At 39.4% G+C, this 15,906-nt stretch overlaps 13 non-coding genes across 13 annotated transcripts; all 13 read left to right on the plus strand.

Moving 5' to 3' along the window:
• The first annotated feature begins 11 nt into the window (after positions 1 to 11).
• Positions 12 to 130, plus strand: LOC140029680 (5S ribosomal RNA). Its single transcript, XR_011833592.1, has one exon. It is a non-coding gene; the product is annotated as a 5S ribosomal RNA (ribosomal RNA).
• Positions 131 to 1,265: 1,135 nt separating this feature from the next.
• On the plus strand, positions 1,266 to 1,384 carry LOC140029681 (5S ribosomal RNA). The gene has a single exon (XR_011833593.1). It is a non-coding gene; the product is annotated as a 5S ribosomal RNA (ribosomal RNA).
• Positions 1,385 to 2,504: 1,120 nt separating this feature from the next.
• Positions 2,505 to 2,623, plus strand: LOC140029682 (5S ribosomal RNA). The gene has a single exon (XR_011833594.1). It is a non-coding gene; the product is annotated as a 5S ribosomal RNA (ribosomal RNA).
• A 1,109-nt stretch (positions 2,624 to 3,732) lies between these two features.
• On the plus strand, positions 3,733 to 3,851 carry LOC140029683 (5S ribosomal RNA). The gene has a single exon (XR_011833596.1). It is a non-coding gene; the product is annotated as a 5S ribosomal RNA (ribosomal RNA).
• A 1,109-nt stretch (positions 3,852 to 4,960) lies between these two features.
• On the plus strand, positions 4,961 to 5,079 carry LOC140029684 (5S ribosomal RNA). Its single transcript, XR_011833597.1, has one exon. It is a non-coding gene; the product is annotated as a 5S ribosomal RNA (ribosomal RNA).
• Positions 5,080 to 6,201: 1,122 nt separating this feature from the next.
• On the plus strand, positions 6,202 to 6,320 carry LOC140029686 (5S ribosomal RNA). Its single transcript, XR_011833599.1, has one exon. It is a non-coding gene; the product is annotated as a 5S ribosomal RNA (ribosomal RNA).
• A 1,109-nt stretch (positions 6,321 to 7,429) lies between these two features.
• On the plus strand, positions 7,430 to 7,548 carry LOC140029687 (5S ribosomal RNA). The gene has a single exon (XR_011833600.1). It is a non-coding gene; the product is annotated as a 5S ribosomal RNA (ribosomal RNA).
• A 1,135-nt stretch (positions 7,549 to 8,683) lies between these two features.
• On the plus strand, positions 8,684 to 8,802 carry LOC140029688 (5S ribosomal RNA). Its single transcript, XR_011833602.1, has one exon. It is a non-coding gene; the product is annotated as a 5S ribosomal RNA (ribosomal RNA).
• A 1,135-nt stretch (positions 8,803 to 9,937) lies between these two features.
• On the plus strand, positions 9,938 to 10,056 carry LOC140029689 (5S ribosomal RNA). The gene has a single exon (XR_011833603.1). It is a non-coding gene; the product is annotated as a 5S ribosomal RNA (ribosomal RNA).
• Positions 10,057 to 11,179: 1,123 nt separating this feature from the next.
• Positions 11,180 to 11,298, plus strand: LOC140029690 (5S ribosomal RNA). The gene has a single exon (XR_011833604.1). It is a non-coding gene; the product is annotated as a 5S ribosomal RNA (ribosomal RNA).
• A 1,135-nt stretch (positions 11,299 to 12,433) lies between these two features.
• Positions 12,434 to 12,552, plus strand: LOC140029691 (5S ribosomal RNA). The gene has a single exon (XR_011833605.1). It is a non-coding gene; the product is annotated as a 5S ribosomal RNA (ribosomal RNA).
• Positions 12,553 to 13,687: 1,135 nt separating this feature from the next.
• On the plus strand, positions 13,688 to 13,806 carry LOC140029692 (5S ribosomal RNA). The gene has a single exon (XR_011833606.1). It is a non-coding gene; the product is annotated as a 5S ribosomal RNA (ribosomal RNA).
• A 1,109-nt stretch (positions 13,807 to 14,915) lies between these two features.
• LOC140029693 (5S ribosomal RNA) lies at positions 14,916 to 15,034 on the plus strand. The gene has a single exon (XR_011833608.1). It is a non-coding gene; the product is annotated as a 5S ribosomal RNA (ribosomal RNA).
• The last annotated feature ends 872 nt before the right edge of the window (positions 15,035 to 15,906 follow it).

Here is a 15,906-nt window from a genome sequence, read left to right on the forward strand (position 1 = left end):
AGGAACATGGCGGGTGCGATCATACCAGCACTAATGCACCGGATCCCATCAGAACTCCGAAGTTAAGCGTGCTTGGGCGAGAGTAGTACTAGGATGGGTGACCCCCTGGGAAGTCCTCGTGTTGCACCCCTCTCTTTTTTGTTTCGAAATCCAAATTTCCTATTCGTTCTTTATCCTGTAGTAATTTAGCTCCGTCGGAACGATTGCTTAATATTTTGCTTCTTGTCGAAGCGTGAAGGAGGATCTGAAGGCGCGAGACAAATCAGGAACGGTACGGCTCGATCAAAGCCCGGATCGTCGCTCAAATTTGTCGGCGCAAATGTATCACCGCAACTAGGGGTGGCAATTTTCGACACGACCTGAAAACACGACACGAACCTAACACGAAATTAATGGGTTTGGGTTGAGGTTTCGGGAATTCGGGTCAGAATCGGGTTGGACCCGATGAACCCGAAAAGAAAACCGGTCGATTTCGGGTCAACCCGTGGTGACCTGATATGACCCGATATGACCCGTTTACGAATTAAAAATAATTTAATAAACATAAAAATAATTTTATCTAACTAAACTAAGTTATTCTTTTTTTCAAAGGCATTAATTACTTAATCCTAAACGAATTTATTTAATTTGTGTGAAGTTGAAATTATTATACTTGGACAAATAATATATTATATTATTTTTCACTTTTGTATTGTTTTAATTTATTTTATATTTTGCTTGGGATAAAACACTTTTACGGTGTTTAATTTATTTTAGATTTGATTTGGAATCATTTATTTAAATTTTTATTACTTGATTATGTAATTAGTTTTGTGAGAAATTGATTTTATTAGAAATTACAGTGATAAATTAATAAATTAAAATTAAGTTTCGGGTCATTTCGGGTCGACCCGCCGCCCCGTAAACCTGAAATTTTCGGGTTCGGGTCAGCATACCTGACCCGTCACGGGTTGGCGGGTCGGGGTTCGGGTCAACAGATTTTCTGGCGGGTCTGTTGACCCGAACCCGACCCGCCAACCTGATTTGGACCCGAATTGCCACCCCTAACTGCAAGCGTGAAGGATTGATTTCATGATAATTTAGAGTTGCGGGATGAGGGAAAAAAACAGGGTGCAAATCAATAACAAAAAAAAATATAAAGTAAATAAATAAAAGGATAAGAGGAAAATGCTTGAATTGACGCTTAAAATGAATTTCGGTCTAGAAAAGCCACACTGCTTCGCAGGACGGGGTAGTTTAAAAGAATAAAGCGAAAGGAACATGGCGGGTGCGATCATACCAGCACTAATGCACCGGATCCCATCAGAACTCCGAAGTTAAGCGTGCTTGGGCGAGAGTAGTACTAGGATGGGTGACCCCCTGGGAAGTCCTCGTGTTGCACCCCTCTCTTTTTTGTTTCGAAATCCAAATTTCCTATTCGTTCTTTATCCTGTAGTAATTTAGCTCCGTCGGAACGATTGCTTAATATTTTGCTTCTTGTCGAAGCGTGAAGGAGGATCTGAAGGCGCGAGACAAATCAGGAACGGTACGGCTCGATCAAAGCCCGGATCGTCGCTCAAATTTGTCGGCGCAAATGTATCACCGCAACTAGGGGTGGCAATTTTCGACACGACACGAACCTAACACGAAATTAATGGGTTTGGGTTGAGGTTTCGGGAATTCGGGTCAGAATCGGGTTGGACCCGATGAACCCGAAAAGAAAACCGATCGATTTCGGGTCAACCCGTGGTGACCTGATATGACCCGATATGACCCGTTTACGAATTAAAAATAATTTAATAAACATAAAAATAATTTTATCTAACTAAACTAAGTTATTCTTTTTTTCAAAGGCATTAATTACTTAATCCTAAACGAATTTATTTAATTTGTGTGAAGTTGAAATTATTATACTTGGACAAATAATATATTATATTATTTTTCACTTTTGTATTGTTTTAATTTATTTTATATTTTGCTTGGGATAAAACACTTTTACGGTGTTTAATTTTTTAGATTTGATTTGGAATCATTTATTTAAATTTTTATTACTTGATTATGTAATTAGTTTTGTGAGAAATTGATTTTATTAGAAATTACAGTGATAAATTAATAAATTAAAATTAAGTTTCGGGTCATTTCGGGTCGACCCGCCGCCCCGTAAACCTGAAATTTTCGGGTTCGGGTCAGCATACCTGACCCGTCACGGGTTGGCGGGTCGGGGTTCGGGTCAACAGATTTTCTGGCGGGTCTGTTGACCCGAACCCGACCCGCCAACCTGATTTGGACCCGAATTGCCACCCCTAACTGCAAGCGTGAAGGATTGATTTCATGATAATTTAGAGTTGCGGGATGAGGGAAAAAAACAGGGTGCAAATCAATAACAAAAAAAAATATAAAGTAAATAAATAAAAGGATAAGAGGAAAATGCTTGAATTGACGCTTAAAATGAATTTCGGTCTAGAAAAGCCACACTGCTTCGCAGGACGGGGTAGTTTAAAAGAATAAAGCGAAAGGAACATGGCGGGTGCGATCATACCAGCACTAATGCACCGGATCCCATCAGAACTCCGAAGTTAAGCGTGCTTGGGCGAGAGTAGTACTAGGATGGGTGACCCCCTGGGAAGTCCTCGTGTTGCACCCCTCTCTTTTTTGTTTCGAAATCCAAATTTCCTATTCGTTCTTTATCCTGTAGTAATTTAGCTCCGTCGGAACGATTGCTTAATATTTTGCTTCTTGTCGAAGCGTGAAGGAGGATCTGAAGGCGCGAGACAAATCAGGAACGGTACGGCTCGATCAAAGCCCGGATCGTCGCTCAAATTTGTCGGCGCAAATGTATCACCGCAACTAGGGGTGGCAATTTTCGACACGACACGAACCTAACACGAAATTAATGGGTTTGGGTTGAGGTTTCGGGAATTCGGGTCAGAATCGGGTTGGACCCGATGAACCCGAAAAGAAAACCGGTCGATTTCGGGTCAACCCGTGGTGACCTGATATGACCCGTTTACGAATTAAAAATAATTTAATAAACATAAAAATAATTTTATCTAACTAAACTAAGTTATTCTTTTTTTCAAAGGCATTAATTACTTAATCCTAAACGAATTTATTTAATTTGTGTGAAGTTGAAATTATTATACTTGGACAAATAATATATTATATTATTTTTCACTTTTGTATTGTTTTAATTTATTTTATATTTTGCTTGGGATAAAACACTTTTACGGTGTTTAATTTTTTAGATTTGATTTGGAATCATTTATTTAAATTTTTATTACTTGATTATGTAATTAGTTTTGTGAGAAATTGATTTTATTAGAAATTACAGTGATAAATTAATAAATTAAAATTAAGTTTCGGGTCATTTCGGGTCGACCCGCCGCCCCGTAAACCTGAAATTTTCGGGTTCGGGTCAGCATACCTGACCCGTCACGGGTTGGCGGGTCGGGGTTCGGGTCAACAGATTTTCTGGCGGGTCTGTTGACCCGAACCGACCCGCCAACCTGATTTGGACCCGAATTGCCACCCCTAACTGCAAGCGTGAAGGATTGATTTCATGATAATTTAGAGTTGCGGGATGAGGGAAAAAAACAGGGTGCAAATCAATAACAAAAAAAAATATAAAGTAAATAAATAAAAGGATAAGAGGAAAATGCTTGAATTGACGCTTAAAATGAATTTCGGTCTAGAAAAGCCACACTGCTTCGCAGGACGGGGTAGTTTAAAAGAATAAAGCGAAAGGAACATGGCGGGTGCGATCATACCAGCACTAATGCACCGGATCCCATCAGAACTCCGAAGTTAAGCGTGCTTGGGCGAGAGTAGTACTAGGATGGGTGACCCCCTGGGAAGTCCTCGTGTTGCACCCCTCTCTTTTTTGTTTCGAAATCCAAATTTCCTATTCGTTCTTTATCCTGTAGTAATTTAGCTCCGTCGGAACGATTGCTTAATATTTTGCTTCTTGTCGAAGCGTGAAGGAGGATCTGAAGGCGCGAGACAAATCAGGAACGGTACGGCTCGATCAAAGCCCGGATCGTCGCTCAAATTTGTCGGCGCAAATGTATCACCGCAACTAGGGGTGGCAATTTTCGACACGACACGAACCTAACACGAAATTAATGGGTTTGGGTTGAGGTTTCGGGAATTCGGGTCAGAATCGGGTTGGACCCGATGAACCCGAAAAGAAAACCGGTCGATTTCGGGTCAACCCGTGGTGACCTGATATGACCCGTTTACGAATTAAAAATAATTTAATAAACATAAAAATAATTTTATCTAACTAAACTAAGTTATTCTTTTTTTCAAAGGCATTAATTACTTAATCCTAAACGAATTTATTTAATTTGTGTGAAGTTGAAATTATTATACTTGGACAAATAATATATTATATTATTTTTCACTTTTGTATTGTTTTAATTTATTTTATATTTTGCTTGGGATAAAACACTTTTACGGTGTTTAATTTTTTAGATTTGATTTGGAATCATTTATTTAAATTTTTATTACTTGATTATGTAATTAGTTTTGTGAGAAATTGATTTTATTAGAAATTACAGTGATAAATTAATAAATTAAAATTAAGTTTCGGGTCATTTCGGGTCGACCCGCCGCCCCGTAAACCTGAAATTTTCGGGTTCGGGTCAGCATACCTGACCCGTCACGGGTTGGCGGGTCGGGGTTCGGGTCAACAGATTTTCTGGCGGGTCTGTTGACCCGAACCGACCCGCCAACCTGATTTGGACCCGAATTGCCACCCCTAACTGCAAGCGTGAAGGATTGATTTCATGATAATTTAGAGTTGCGGGATGAGGGAAAAAAACAGGGTGCAAATCAATAACAAAAAAAAATATAAAGTAAATAAATAAAAGGATAAGAGGAAAATGCTTGAATTGACGCTTAAAATGAATTTCGGTCTAGAAAAGCCACACTGCTTCGCAGGACGGGGTAGTTTAAAAGAATAAAGCGAAAGGAACATGGCGGGTGCGATCATACCAGCACTAATGCACCGGATCCCATCAGAACTCCGAAGTTAAGCGTGCTTGGGCGAGAGTAGTACTAGGATGGGTGACCCCCTGGGAAGTCCTCGTGTTGCACCCCTCTCTTTTTTGTTTCGAAATCCAAATTTCCTATTCGTTCTTTATCCTGTAGTAATTTAGCTCCGTCGGAACGATTGCTTAATATTTTGCTTCTTGTCGAAGCGTGAAGGAGGATCTGAAGGCGCGAGACAAATCAGGAACGGTACGGCTCGATCAAAGCCCGGATCGTCGCTCAAATTTGTCGGCGCAAATGTATCACCGCAACTAGGGGTGGCAATTTTCGACACGACACGAACCTAACACGAAATTAATGGGTTTGGGTTGAGGTTTCGGGAATTCGGGTCAGAATCGGGTTGGACCCGATGAACCCGAAAAGAAAACCGGTCGATTTCGGGTCAACCCGTGGTGACCTGATATGACCCGATATGACCCGTTTACGAATTAAAAATAATTTAATAAACATAAAAATAATTTTATCTAACTAAACTAAGTTATTCTTTTTTTCAAAGGCATTAATTACTTAATCCTAAACGAATTTATTTAATTTGTGTGAAGTTGAAATTATTATACTTGGACAAATAATATATTATATTATTTTTCACTTTTGTATTGTTTTAATTTATTTTATATTTTGCTTGGGATAAAACACTTTTACGGTGTTTAATTTATTTTAGATTTGATTTGGAATCATTTATTTAAATTTTTATTACTTGATTATGTAATTAGTTTTGTGAGAAATTGATTTTATTAGAAATTACAGTGATAAATTAATAAATTAAAATTAAGTTTCGGGTCATTTCGGGTCGACCCGCCGCCCCGTAAACCTGAAATTTTCGGGTTCGGGTCAGCATACCTGACCCGTCACGGGTTGGCGGGTCGGGGTTCGGGTCAACAGATTTTCTGGCGGGTCTGTTGACCCGAACCCGACCCGCCAACCTGATTTGGACCCGAATTGCCACCCCTAACTGCAAGCGTGAAGGATTGATTTCATGATAATTTAGAGTTGCGGGATGAGGGAAAAAAACAGGGTGCAAATCAATAACAAAAAAAAATATAAAGTAAATAAATAAAAGGATAAGAGGAAAATGCTTGAATTGACGCTTAAAATGAATTTCGGTCTAGAAAAGCCACACTGCTTCGCAGGACGGGGTAGTTTAAAAGAATAAAGCGAAAGGAACATGGCGGGTGCGATCATACCAGCACTAATGCACCGGATCCCATCAGAACTCCGAAGTTAAGCGTGCTTGGGCGAGAGTAGTACTAGGATGGGTGACCCCCTGGGAAGTCCTCGTGTTGCACCCCTCTCTTTTTTGTTTCGAAATCCAAATTTCCTATTCGTTCTTTATCCTGTAGTAATTTAGCTCCGTCGGAACGATTGCTTAATATTTTGCTTCTTGTCGAAGCGTGAAGGAGGATCTGAAGGCGCGAGACAAATCAGGAACGGTACGGCTCGATCAAAGCCCGGATCGTCGCTCAAATTTGTCGGCGCAAATGTATCACCGCAACTAGGGGTGGCAATTTTCGACACGACACGAACCTAACACGAAATTAATGGGTTTGGGTTGAGGTTTCGAGAATTCGGGTCAGAATCGGGTTGGACCCGATGAACCCGAAAAGAAAACCGGTCGATTTCGGGTCAACCCGTGGTGACCTGATATGACCCGTTTACGAATTAAAAATAATTTAATAAACATAAAAATAATTTTATCTAACTAAACTAAGTTATTCTTTTTTTCAAAGGCATTAATTACTTAATCCTAAACGAATTTATTTAATTTGTGTGAAGTTGAAATTATTATACTTGGACAAATAATATATTATATTATTTTTCACTTTTGTATTGTTTTAATTTATTTTATATTTTGCTTGGGATAAAACACTTTTACGGTGTTTAATTTTTTAGATTTGATTTGGAATCATTTATTTAAATTTTTATTACTTGATTATGTAATTAGTTTTGTGAGAAATTGATTTTATTAGAAATTACAGTGATAAATTAATAAATTAAAATTAAGTTTCGGGTCATTTCGGGTCGACCCGCCGCCCCGTAAACCTGAAATTTTCGGGTTCGGGTCAGCATACCTGACCCGTCACGGGTTGGCGGGTCGGGGTTCGGGTCAACAGATTTTCTGGCGGGTCTGTTGACCCGAACCGACCCGCCAACCTGATTTGGACCCGAATTGCCACCCCTAACTGCAAGCGTGAAGGATTGATTTCATGATAATTTAGAGTTGCGGGATGAGGGAAAAAAACAGGGTGCAAATCAATAACAAAAAAAAATATAAAGTAAATAAATAAAAGGATAAGAGGAAAATGCTTGAATTGACGCTTAAAATGAATTTCGGTCTAGAAAAGCCACACTGCTTCGCAGGACGGGGTAGTTTAAAAGAATAAAGCGAAAGGAACATGGCGGGTGCGATCATACCAGCACTAATGCACCGGATCCCATCAGAACTCCGAAGTTAAGCGTGCTTGGGCGAGAGTAGTACTAGGATGGGTGACCCCCTGGGAAGTCCTCGTGTTGCACCCCTCTCTTTTTTGTTTCGAAATCCAAATTTCCTATTCGTTCTTTATCCTGTAGTAATTTAGCTCCGTCGGAACGATTGCTTAATATTTTGCTTCTTGTCGAAGCGTGAAGGAGGATCTGAAGGCGCGAGACAAATCAGGAACGGTACGGCTCGATCAAAGCCCGGATCGTCGCTCAAATTTGTCGGCGCAAATGTATCACCGCAACTAGGGGTGGCAATTTTCGACACGACCTGAAAACACGACACGAACCTAACACGAAATTAATGGGTTTGGGTTGAGGTTTCGGGAATTCGGGTCAGAATCGGGTTGGACCCGATGAACCCGAAAAGAAAACCGGTCGATTTCGGGTCAACCCGTGGTGACCTGATATGACCCGATATGACCCGTTTACGAATTAAAAATAATTTAATAAACATAAAAATAATTTTATCTAACTAAACTAAGTTATTCTTTTTTTCAAAGGCATTAATTACTTAATCCTAAACGAATTTATTTAATTTGTGTGAAGTTGAAATTATTATACTTGGACAAATAATATATTATATTATTTTTCACTTTTGTATTGTTTTAATTTATTTTATATTTTGCTTGGGATAAAACACTTTTACGGTGTTTAATTTATTTTAGATTTGATTTGGAATCATTTATTTAAATTTTTATTACTTGATTATGTAATTAGTTTTGTGAGAAATTGATTTTATTAGAAATTACAGTGATAAATTAATAAATTAAAATTAAGTTTCGGGTCATTTCGGGTCGACCCGCCGCCCCGTAAACCTGAAATTTTCGGGTTCGGGTCAGCATACCTGACCCGTCACGGGTTGGCGGGTCGGGGTTCGGGTCAACAGATTTTCTGGCGGGTCTGTTGACCCGAACCCGACCCGCCAACCTGATTTGGACCCGAATTGCCACCCCTAACTGCAAGCGTGAAGGATTGATTTCATGATAATTTAGAGTTGCGGGATGAGGGAAAAAAACAGGGTGCAAATCAATAACAAAAAAAAATATAAAGTAAATAAATAAAAGGATAAGAGGAAAATGCTTGAATTGACGCTTAAAATGAATTTCGGTCTAGAAAAGCCACACTGCTTCGCAGGACGGGGTAGTTTAAAAGAATAAAGCGAAAGGAACATGGCGGGTGCGATCATACCAGCACTAATGCACCGGATCCCATCAGAACTCCGAAGTTAAGCGTGCTTGGGCGAGAGTAGTACTAGGATGGGTGACCCCCTGGGAAGTCCTCGTGTTGCACCCCTCTCTTTTTTGTTTCGAAATCCAAATTTCCTATTCGTTCTTTATCCTGTAGTAATTTAGCTCCGTCGGAACGATTGCTTAATATTTTGCTTCTTGTCGAAGCGTGAAGGAGGATCTGAAGGCGCGAGACAAATCAGGAACGGTACGGCTCGATCAAAGCCCGGATCGTCGCTCAAATTTGTCGGCGCAAATGTATCACCGCAACTAGGGGTGGCAATTTTCGACACGACCTGAAAACACGACACGAACCTAACACGAAATTAATGGGTTTGGGTTGAGGTTTCGGGAATTCGGGTCAGAATCGGGTTGGACCCGATGAACCCGAAAAGAAAACCGGTCGATTTCGGGTCAACCCGTGGTGACCTGATATGACCCGATATGACCCGTTTACGAATTAAAAATAATTTAATAAACATAAAAATAATTTTATCTAACTAAACTAAGTTATTCTTTTTTTCAAAGGCATTAATTACTTAATCCTAAACGAATTTATTTAATTTGTGTGAAGTTGAAATTATTATACTTGGACAAATAATATATTATATTATTTTTCACTTTTGTATTGTTTTAATTTATTTTATATTTTGCTTGGGATAAAACACTTTTACGGTGTTTAATTTATTTTAGATTTGATTTGGAATCATTTATTTAAATTTTTATTACTTGATTATGTAATTAGTTTTGTGAGAAATTGATTTTATTAGAAATTACAGTGATAAATTAATAAATTAAAATTAAGTTTCGGGTCATTTCGGGTCGACCCGCCGCCCCGTAAACCTGAAATTTTCGGGTTCGGGTCAGCATACCTGACCCGTCACGGGTTGGCGGGTCGGGGTTCGGGTCAACAGATTTTCTGGCGGGTCTGTTGACCCGAACCCGACCCGCCAACCTGATTTGGACCCGAATTGCCACCCCTAACTGCAAGCGTGAAGGATTGATTTCATGATAATTTAGAGTTGCGGGATGAGGGAAAAAAACAGGGTGCAAATCAATAACAAAAAAAAATATAAAGTAAATAAATAAAAGGATAAGAGGAAAATGCTTGAATTGACGCTTAAAATGAATTTCGGTCTAGAAAAGCCACACTGCTTCGCAGGACGGGGTAGTTTAAAAGAATAAAGCGAAAGGAACATGGCGGGTGCGATCATACCAGCACTAATGCACCGGATCCCATCAGAACTCCGAAGTTAAGCGTGCTTGGGCGAGAGTAGTACTAGGATGGGTGACCCCCTGGGAAGTCCTCGTGTTGCACCCCTCTCTTTTTTGTTTCGAAATCCAAATTTCCTATTCGTTCTTTATCCTGTAGTAATTTAGCTCCGTCGGAACGATTGCTTAATATTTTGCTTCTTGTCGAAGCGTGAAGGAGGATCTGAAGGCGCGAGACAAATCAGGAACGGTACGGCTCGATCAAAGCCCGGATCGTCGCTCAAATTTGTCGGCGCAAATGTATCACCGCAACTAGGGGTGGCAATTTTCGACACGACCTGAAAACACGACACGAACCTAACACGAAATTAATGGGTTTGGGTTGAGGTTTCGGGAATTCGGGTCAGAATCGGGTTGGACCCGATGAACCCGAAAAGAAAACCGGTCGATTTCGGGTCAACCCGTGGTGACCTGATATGACCCGTTTACGAATTAAAAATAATTTAATAAACATAAAAATAATTTTATCTAACTAAACTAAGTTATTCTTTTTTTCAAAGGCATTAATTACTTAATCCTAAACGAATTTATTTAATTTGTGTGAAGTTGAAATTATTATACTTGGACAAATAATATATTATATTATTTTTCACTTTTGTATTGTTTTAATTTATTTTATATTTTGCTTGGGATAAAACACTTTTACGGTGTTTAATTTTTTAGATTTGATTTGGAATCATTTATTTAAATTTTTATTACTTGATTATGTAATTAGTTTTGTGAGAAATTGATTTTATTAGAAATTACAGTGATAAATTAATAAATTAAAATTAAGTTTCGGGTCATTTCGGGTCGACCCGCCGCCCCGTAAACCTGAAATTTTCGGGTTCGGGTCAGCATACCTGACCCGTCACGGGTTGGCGGGTCGGGGTTCGGGTCAACAGATTTTCTGGCGGGTCTGTTGACCCGAACCCGACCCGCCAACCTGATTTGGACCCGAATTGCCACCCCTAACTGCAAGCGTGAAGGATTGATTTCATGATAATTTAGAGTTGCGGGATGAGGGAAAAAAACAGGGTGCAAATCAATAACAAAAAAAAATATAAAGTAAATAAATAAAAGGATAAGAGGAAAATGCTTGAATTGACGCTTAAAATGAATTTCGGTCTAGAAAAGCCACACTGCTTCGCAGGACGGGGTAGTTTAAAAGAATAAAGCGAAAGGAACATGGCGGGTGCGATCATACCAGCACTAATGCACCGGATCCCATCAGAACTCCGAAGTTAAGCGTGCTTGGGCGAGAGTAGTACTAGGATGGGTGACCCCCTGGGAAGTCCTCGTGTTGCACCCCTCTCTTTTTTGTTTCGAAATCCAAATTTCCTATTCGTTCTTTATCCTGTAGTAATTTAGCTCCGTCGGAACGATTGCTTAATATTTTGCTTCTTGTCGAAGCGTGAAGGAGGATCTGAAGGCGCGAGACAAATCAGGAACGGTACGGCTCGATCAAAGCCCGGATCGTCGCTCAAATTTGTCGGCGCAAATGTATCACCGCAACTAGGGGTGGCAATTTTCGACACGACCTGAAAACACGACACGAACCTAACACGAAATTAATGGGTTTGGGTTGAGGTTTCGGGAATTCGGGTCAGAATCGGGTTGGACCCGATGAACCCGAAAAGAAAACCGGTCGATTTCGGGTCAACCCGTGGTGACCTGATATGACCCGATATGACCCGTTTACGAATTAAAAATAATTTAATAAACATAAAAATAATTTTATCTAACTAAACTAAGTTATTCTTTTTTTCAAAGGCATTAATTACTTAATCCTAAACGAATTTATTTAATTTGTGTGAAGTTGAAATTATTATACTTGGACAAATAATATATTATATTATTTTTCACTTTTGTATTGTTTTAATTTATTTTATATTTTGCTTGGGATAAAACACTTTTACGGTGTTTAATTTATTTTAGATTTGATTTGGAATCATTTATTTAAATTTTTATTACTTGATTATGTAATTAGTTTTGTGAGAAATTGATTTTATTAGAAATTACAGTGATAAATTAATAAATTAAAATTAAGTTTCGGGTCATTTCTGGTCGACCCGCCGCCCCGTAAACCTGAAATTTTCGGGTTCGGGTCAGCATACCTGACCCGTCACGGGTTGGCGGGTCGGGGTTCGGGTCAACAGATTTTCTGGCGGGTCTGTTGACCCGAACCCGACCCGCCAACCTGATTTGGACCCGAATTGCCACCCCTAACTGCAAGCGTGAAGGATTGATTTCATGATAATTTAGAGTTGCGGGATGAGGGAAAAAAACAGGGTGCAAATCAATAACAAAAAAATATATAAAGTAAATAAATAAAAGGATAAGAGGAAAATGCTTGAATTGACGCTTAAAATGAATTTCGGTCTAGAAAAGCCACACTGCTTCGCAGGACGGGGTAGTTTAAAAGAATAAAGCGAAAGGAACATGGCGGGTGCGATCATACCAGCACTAATGCACCGGATCCCATCAGAACTCCGAAGTTAAGCGTGCTTGGGCGAGAGTAGTACTAGGATGGGTGACCCCCTGGGAAGTCCTCGTGTTGCACCCCTCTCTTTTTTGTTTCGAAATCCAAATTTCCTATTCGTTCTTTATCCTGTAGTAATTTAGCTCCGTCGGAACGATTGCTTAATATTTTGCTTCTTGTCGAAGCGTGAAGGAGGATCTGAAGGCGCGAGACAAATCAGGAACGGTACGGCTCGATCAAAGCCCGGATCGTCGCTCAAATTTGTCGGCGCAAATGTATCACCGCAACTAGGGGTGGCAATTTTCGACACGACCTGAAAACACGACACGAACCTAACACGAAATTAATGGGTTTGGGTTGAGGTTTCGGGAATTCGGGTCAGAATCGGGTTGGACCCGATGAACCCGAAAAGAAAACCGGTCGATTTCGGGTCAACCCGTGGTGACCTGATATGACCCGATATGACCCGTTTACGAATTAAAAATAATTTAATAAACATAAAAATAATTTTATCTAACTAAACTAAGTTATTCTTTTTTTCAAAGGCATTAATTACTTAATCCTAAACGAATTTATTTAATTTGTGTGAAGTTGAAATTATTATACTTGGACAAATAATATATTATATTATTTTTCACTTTTGTATTGTTTTAATTTATTTTATATTTTGCTTGGGATAAAACACTTTTACGGTGTTTAATTTATTTTAGATTTGATTTGGAATCATTTATTTAAATTTTTATTACTTGATTATGTAATTAGTTTTGTGAGAAATTGATATTATTAGAAATTACAGTGATAAATTAATAAATTAAAATTAAGTTTCGGGTCATTTCGGATCGACCCGCCGCCCCGTAAACCTGAAATTTTCGGGTTCGGGTCAGCATACCTGACCCGTCACGGGTTGGCGGGTCGGGGTTCGGGTCAACAGATTTTCTGGCGGGTCTGTTGACCCGAACCCGACCCGCCAACCTGATTTGGACCCGAATTGCCACCCCTAACTGCAAGCGTGAAGGATTGATTTCATGATAATTTAGAGTTGCGGGATGAGGGAAAAAAACAGGGTGCAAATCAATAACAAAAAAATATATAAAGTAAATAAATAAAAGGATAAGAGGAAAATGCTTGAATTGACGCTTAAAATGAATTTCGGTCTAGAAAAGCCACACTGCTTCGCAGGACGGGGTAGTTTAAAAGAATAAAGCGAAAGGAACATGGCGGGTGCGATCATACCAGCACTAATGCACCGGATCCCATCAGAACTCCGAAGTTAAGCGTGCTTGGGCGAGAGTAGTACTAGGATGGGTGACCCCCTGGGAAGTCCTCGTGTTGCACCCCTCTCTTTTTTGTTTCGAAATCCAAATTTCCTATTCGTTCTTTATCCTGTAGTAATTTAGCTCCGTCGGAACGATTGCTTAATATTTTGCTTCTTGTCGAAGCGTGAAGGAGGATCTGAAGGCGCGAGACAAATCAGGAACGGTACGGCTCGATCAAAGCCCGGATCGTCGCTCAAATTTGTCGGCGCAAATGTATCACCGCAACTAGGGGTGGCAATTTTCGACACGACACGAACCTAACACGAAATTAATGGGTTTGGGTTGAGGTTTCGGGAATTCGGGTCAGAATCGGGTTGGACCCGATGAACCCGAAAAGAAAACCGGTCGATTTCGGGTCAACCCGTGGTGACCTGATATGACCCGTTTACGAATTAAAAATAATTTAATAAACATAAAAATAATTTTATCTAACTAAACTAAGTTATTCTTTTTTTCAAAGGCATTAATTACTTAATCCTAAACGAATTTATTTAATTTGTGTGAAGTTGAAATTATTATACTTGGACAAATAATATATTATATTATTTTTCACTTTTGTATTGTTTTAATTTATTTTATATTTTGCTTGGGATAAAACACTTTTACGGTGTTTAATTTTTTAGATTTGATTTGGAATCATTTATTTAAATTTTTATTACTTGATTATGTAATTAGTTTTGTGAGAAATTGATTTTATTAGAAATTACAGTGATAAATTAATAAATTAAAATTAAGTTTCGGGTCATTTCGGGTCGACCCGCCGCCCCGTAAACCTGAAATTTTCGGGTTCGGGTCAGCATACCTGACCCGTCACGGGTTGGCGGGTCGGGGTTCGGGTCAACAGATTTTCTGGCGGGTCTGTTGACCCGAACCGACCCGCCAACCTGATTTGGACCCGAATTGCCACCCCTAACTGCAAGCGTGAAGGATTGATTTCATGATAATTTAGAGTTGCGGGATGAGGGAAAAAAACAGGGTGCAAATCAATAACAAAAAAAAATATAAAGTAAATAAATAAAAGGATAAGAGGAAAATGCTTGAATTGACGCTTAAAATGAATTTCGGTCTAGAAAAGCCACACTGCTTCGCAGGACGGGGTAGTTTAAAAGAATAAAGCGAAAGGAACATGGCGGGTGCGATCATACCAGCACTAATGCACCGGATCCCATCAGAACTCCGAAGTTAAGCGTGCTTGGGCGAGAGTAGTACTAGGATGGGTGACCCCCTGGGAAGTCCTCGTGTTGCACCCCTCTCTTTTTTGTTTCGAAATCCAAATTTCCTATTCGTTCTTTATCCTGTAGTAATTTAGCTCCGTCGGAACGATTGCTTAATATTTTGCTTCTTGTCGAAGCGTGAAGGAGGATCTGAAGGCGCGAGACAAATCAGGAACGGTACGGCTCGATCAAAGCCCGGATCGTCGCTCAAATTTGTCGGCGCAAATGTATCACCGCAACTAGGGGTGGCAATTTTCGACACGACCTGAAAACACGACACGAACCTAACACGAAATTAATGGGTTTGGGTTGAGGTTTCGGGAATTCGGGTCAGAATCGGGTTGGACCCGATGAACCCGAAAAGAAAACCGGTCGATTTCGGGTCAACCCGTGGTGACCTGATATGACCCGATATGACCCGTTTACGAATTAAAAATAATTTAATAAACATAAAAATAATTTTATCTAACTAAACTAAGTTATTCTTTTTTTCAAAGGCATTAATTACTTAATCCTAAACGAATTTATTTAATTTGTGTGAAGTTGAAATTATTATACTTGGACAAATAATATATTATATTATTTTTCACTTTTGTATTGTTTTAATTTATTTTATATTTTGCTTGGGATAAAACACTTTTACGGTGTTTAATTTATTTTAGATTTGATTTGGAATCATTTATTTAAATTTTTATTACTTGATTATGTAATTAGTTTTGTGAGAAATTGATTTTATTAGAAATTACAGTGATAAATTAATAAATTAAAATTAAGTTTCGGGTCATTTCGGGTCGACCCGCCGCCCCGTAAACCTGAAATTTTCGGGTTCGGGTCAGCATACCTGACCCGTCACGGGTTGGCGGGTCGGGGTTCGGGTCAACAGATTTTCTGGCGGGTCTGTTGACCCG

The sequence above is a fragment of the Coffea arabica genome, chromosome 11e, assembly GCF_036785885.1.
Source record: "Coffea arabica cultivar ET-39 chromosome 11e, Coffea Arabica ET-39 HiFi, whole genome shotgun sequence".
NCBI lineage: Eukaryota > Viridiplantae > Streptophyta > Magnoliopsida > Gentianales > Rubiaceae > Coffea > Coffea arabica.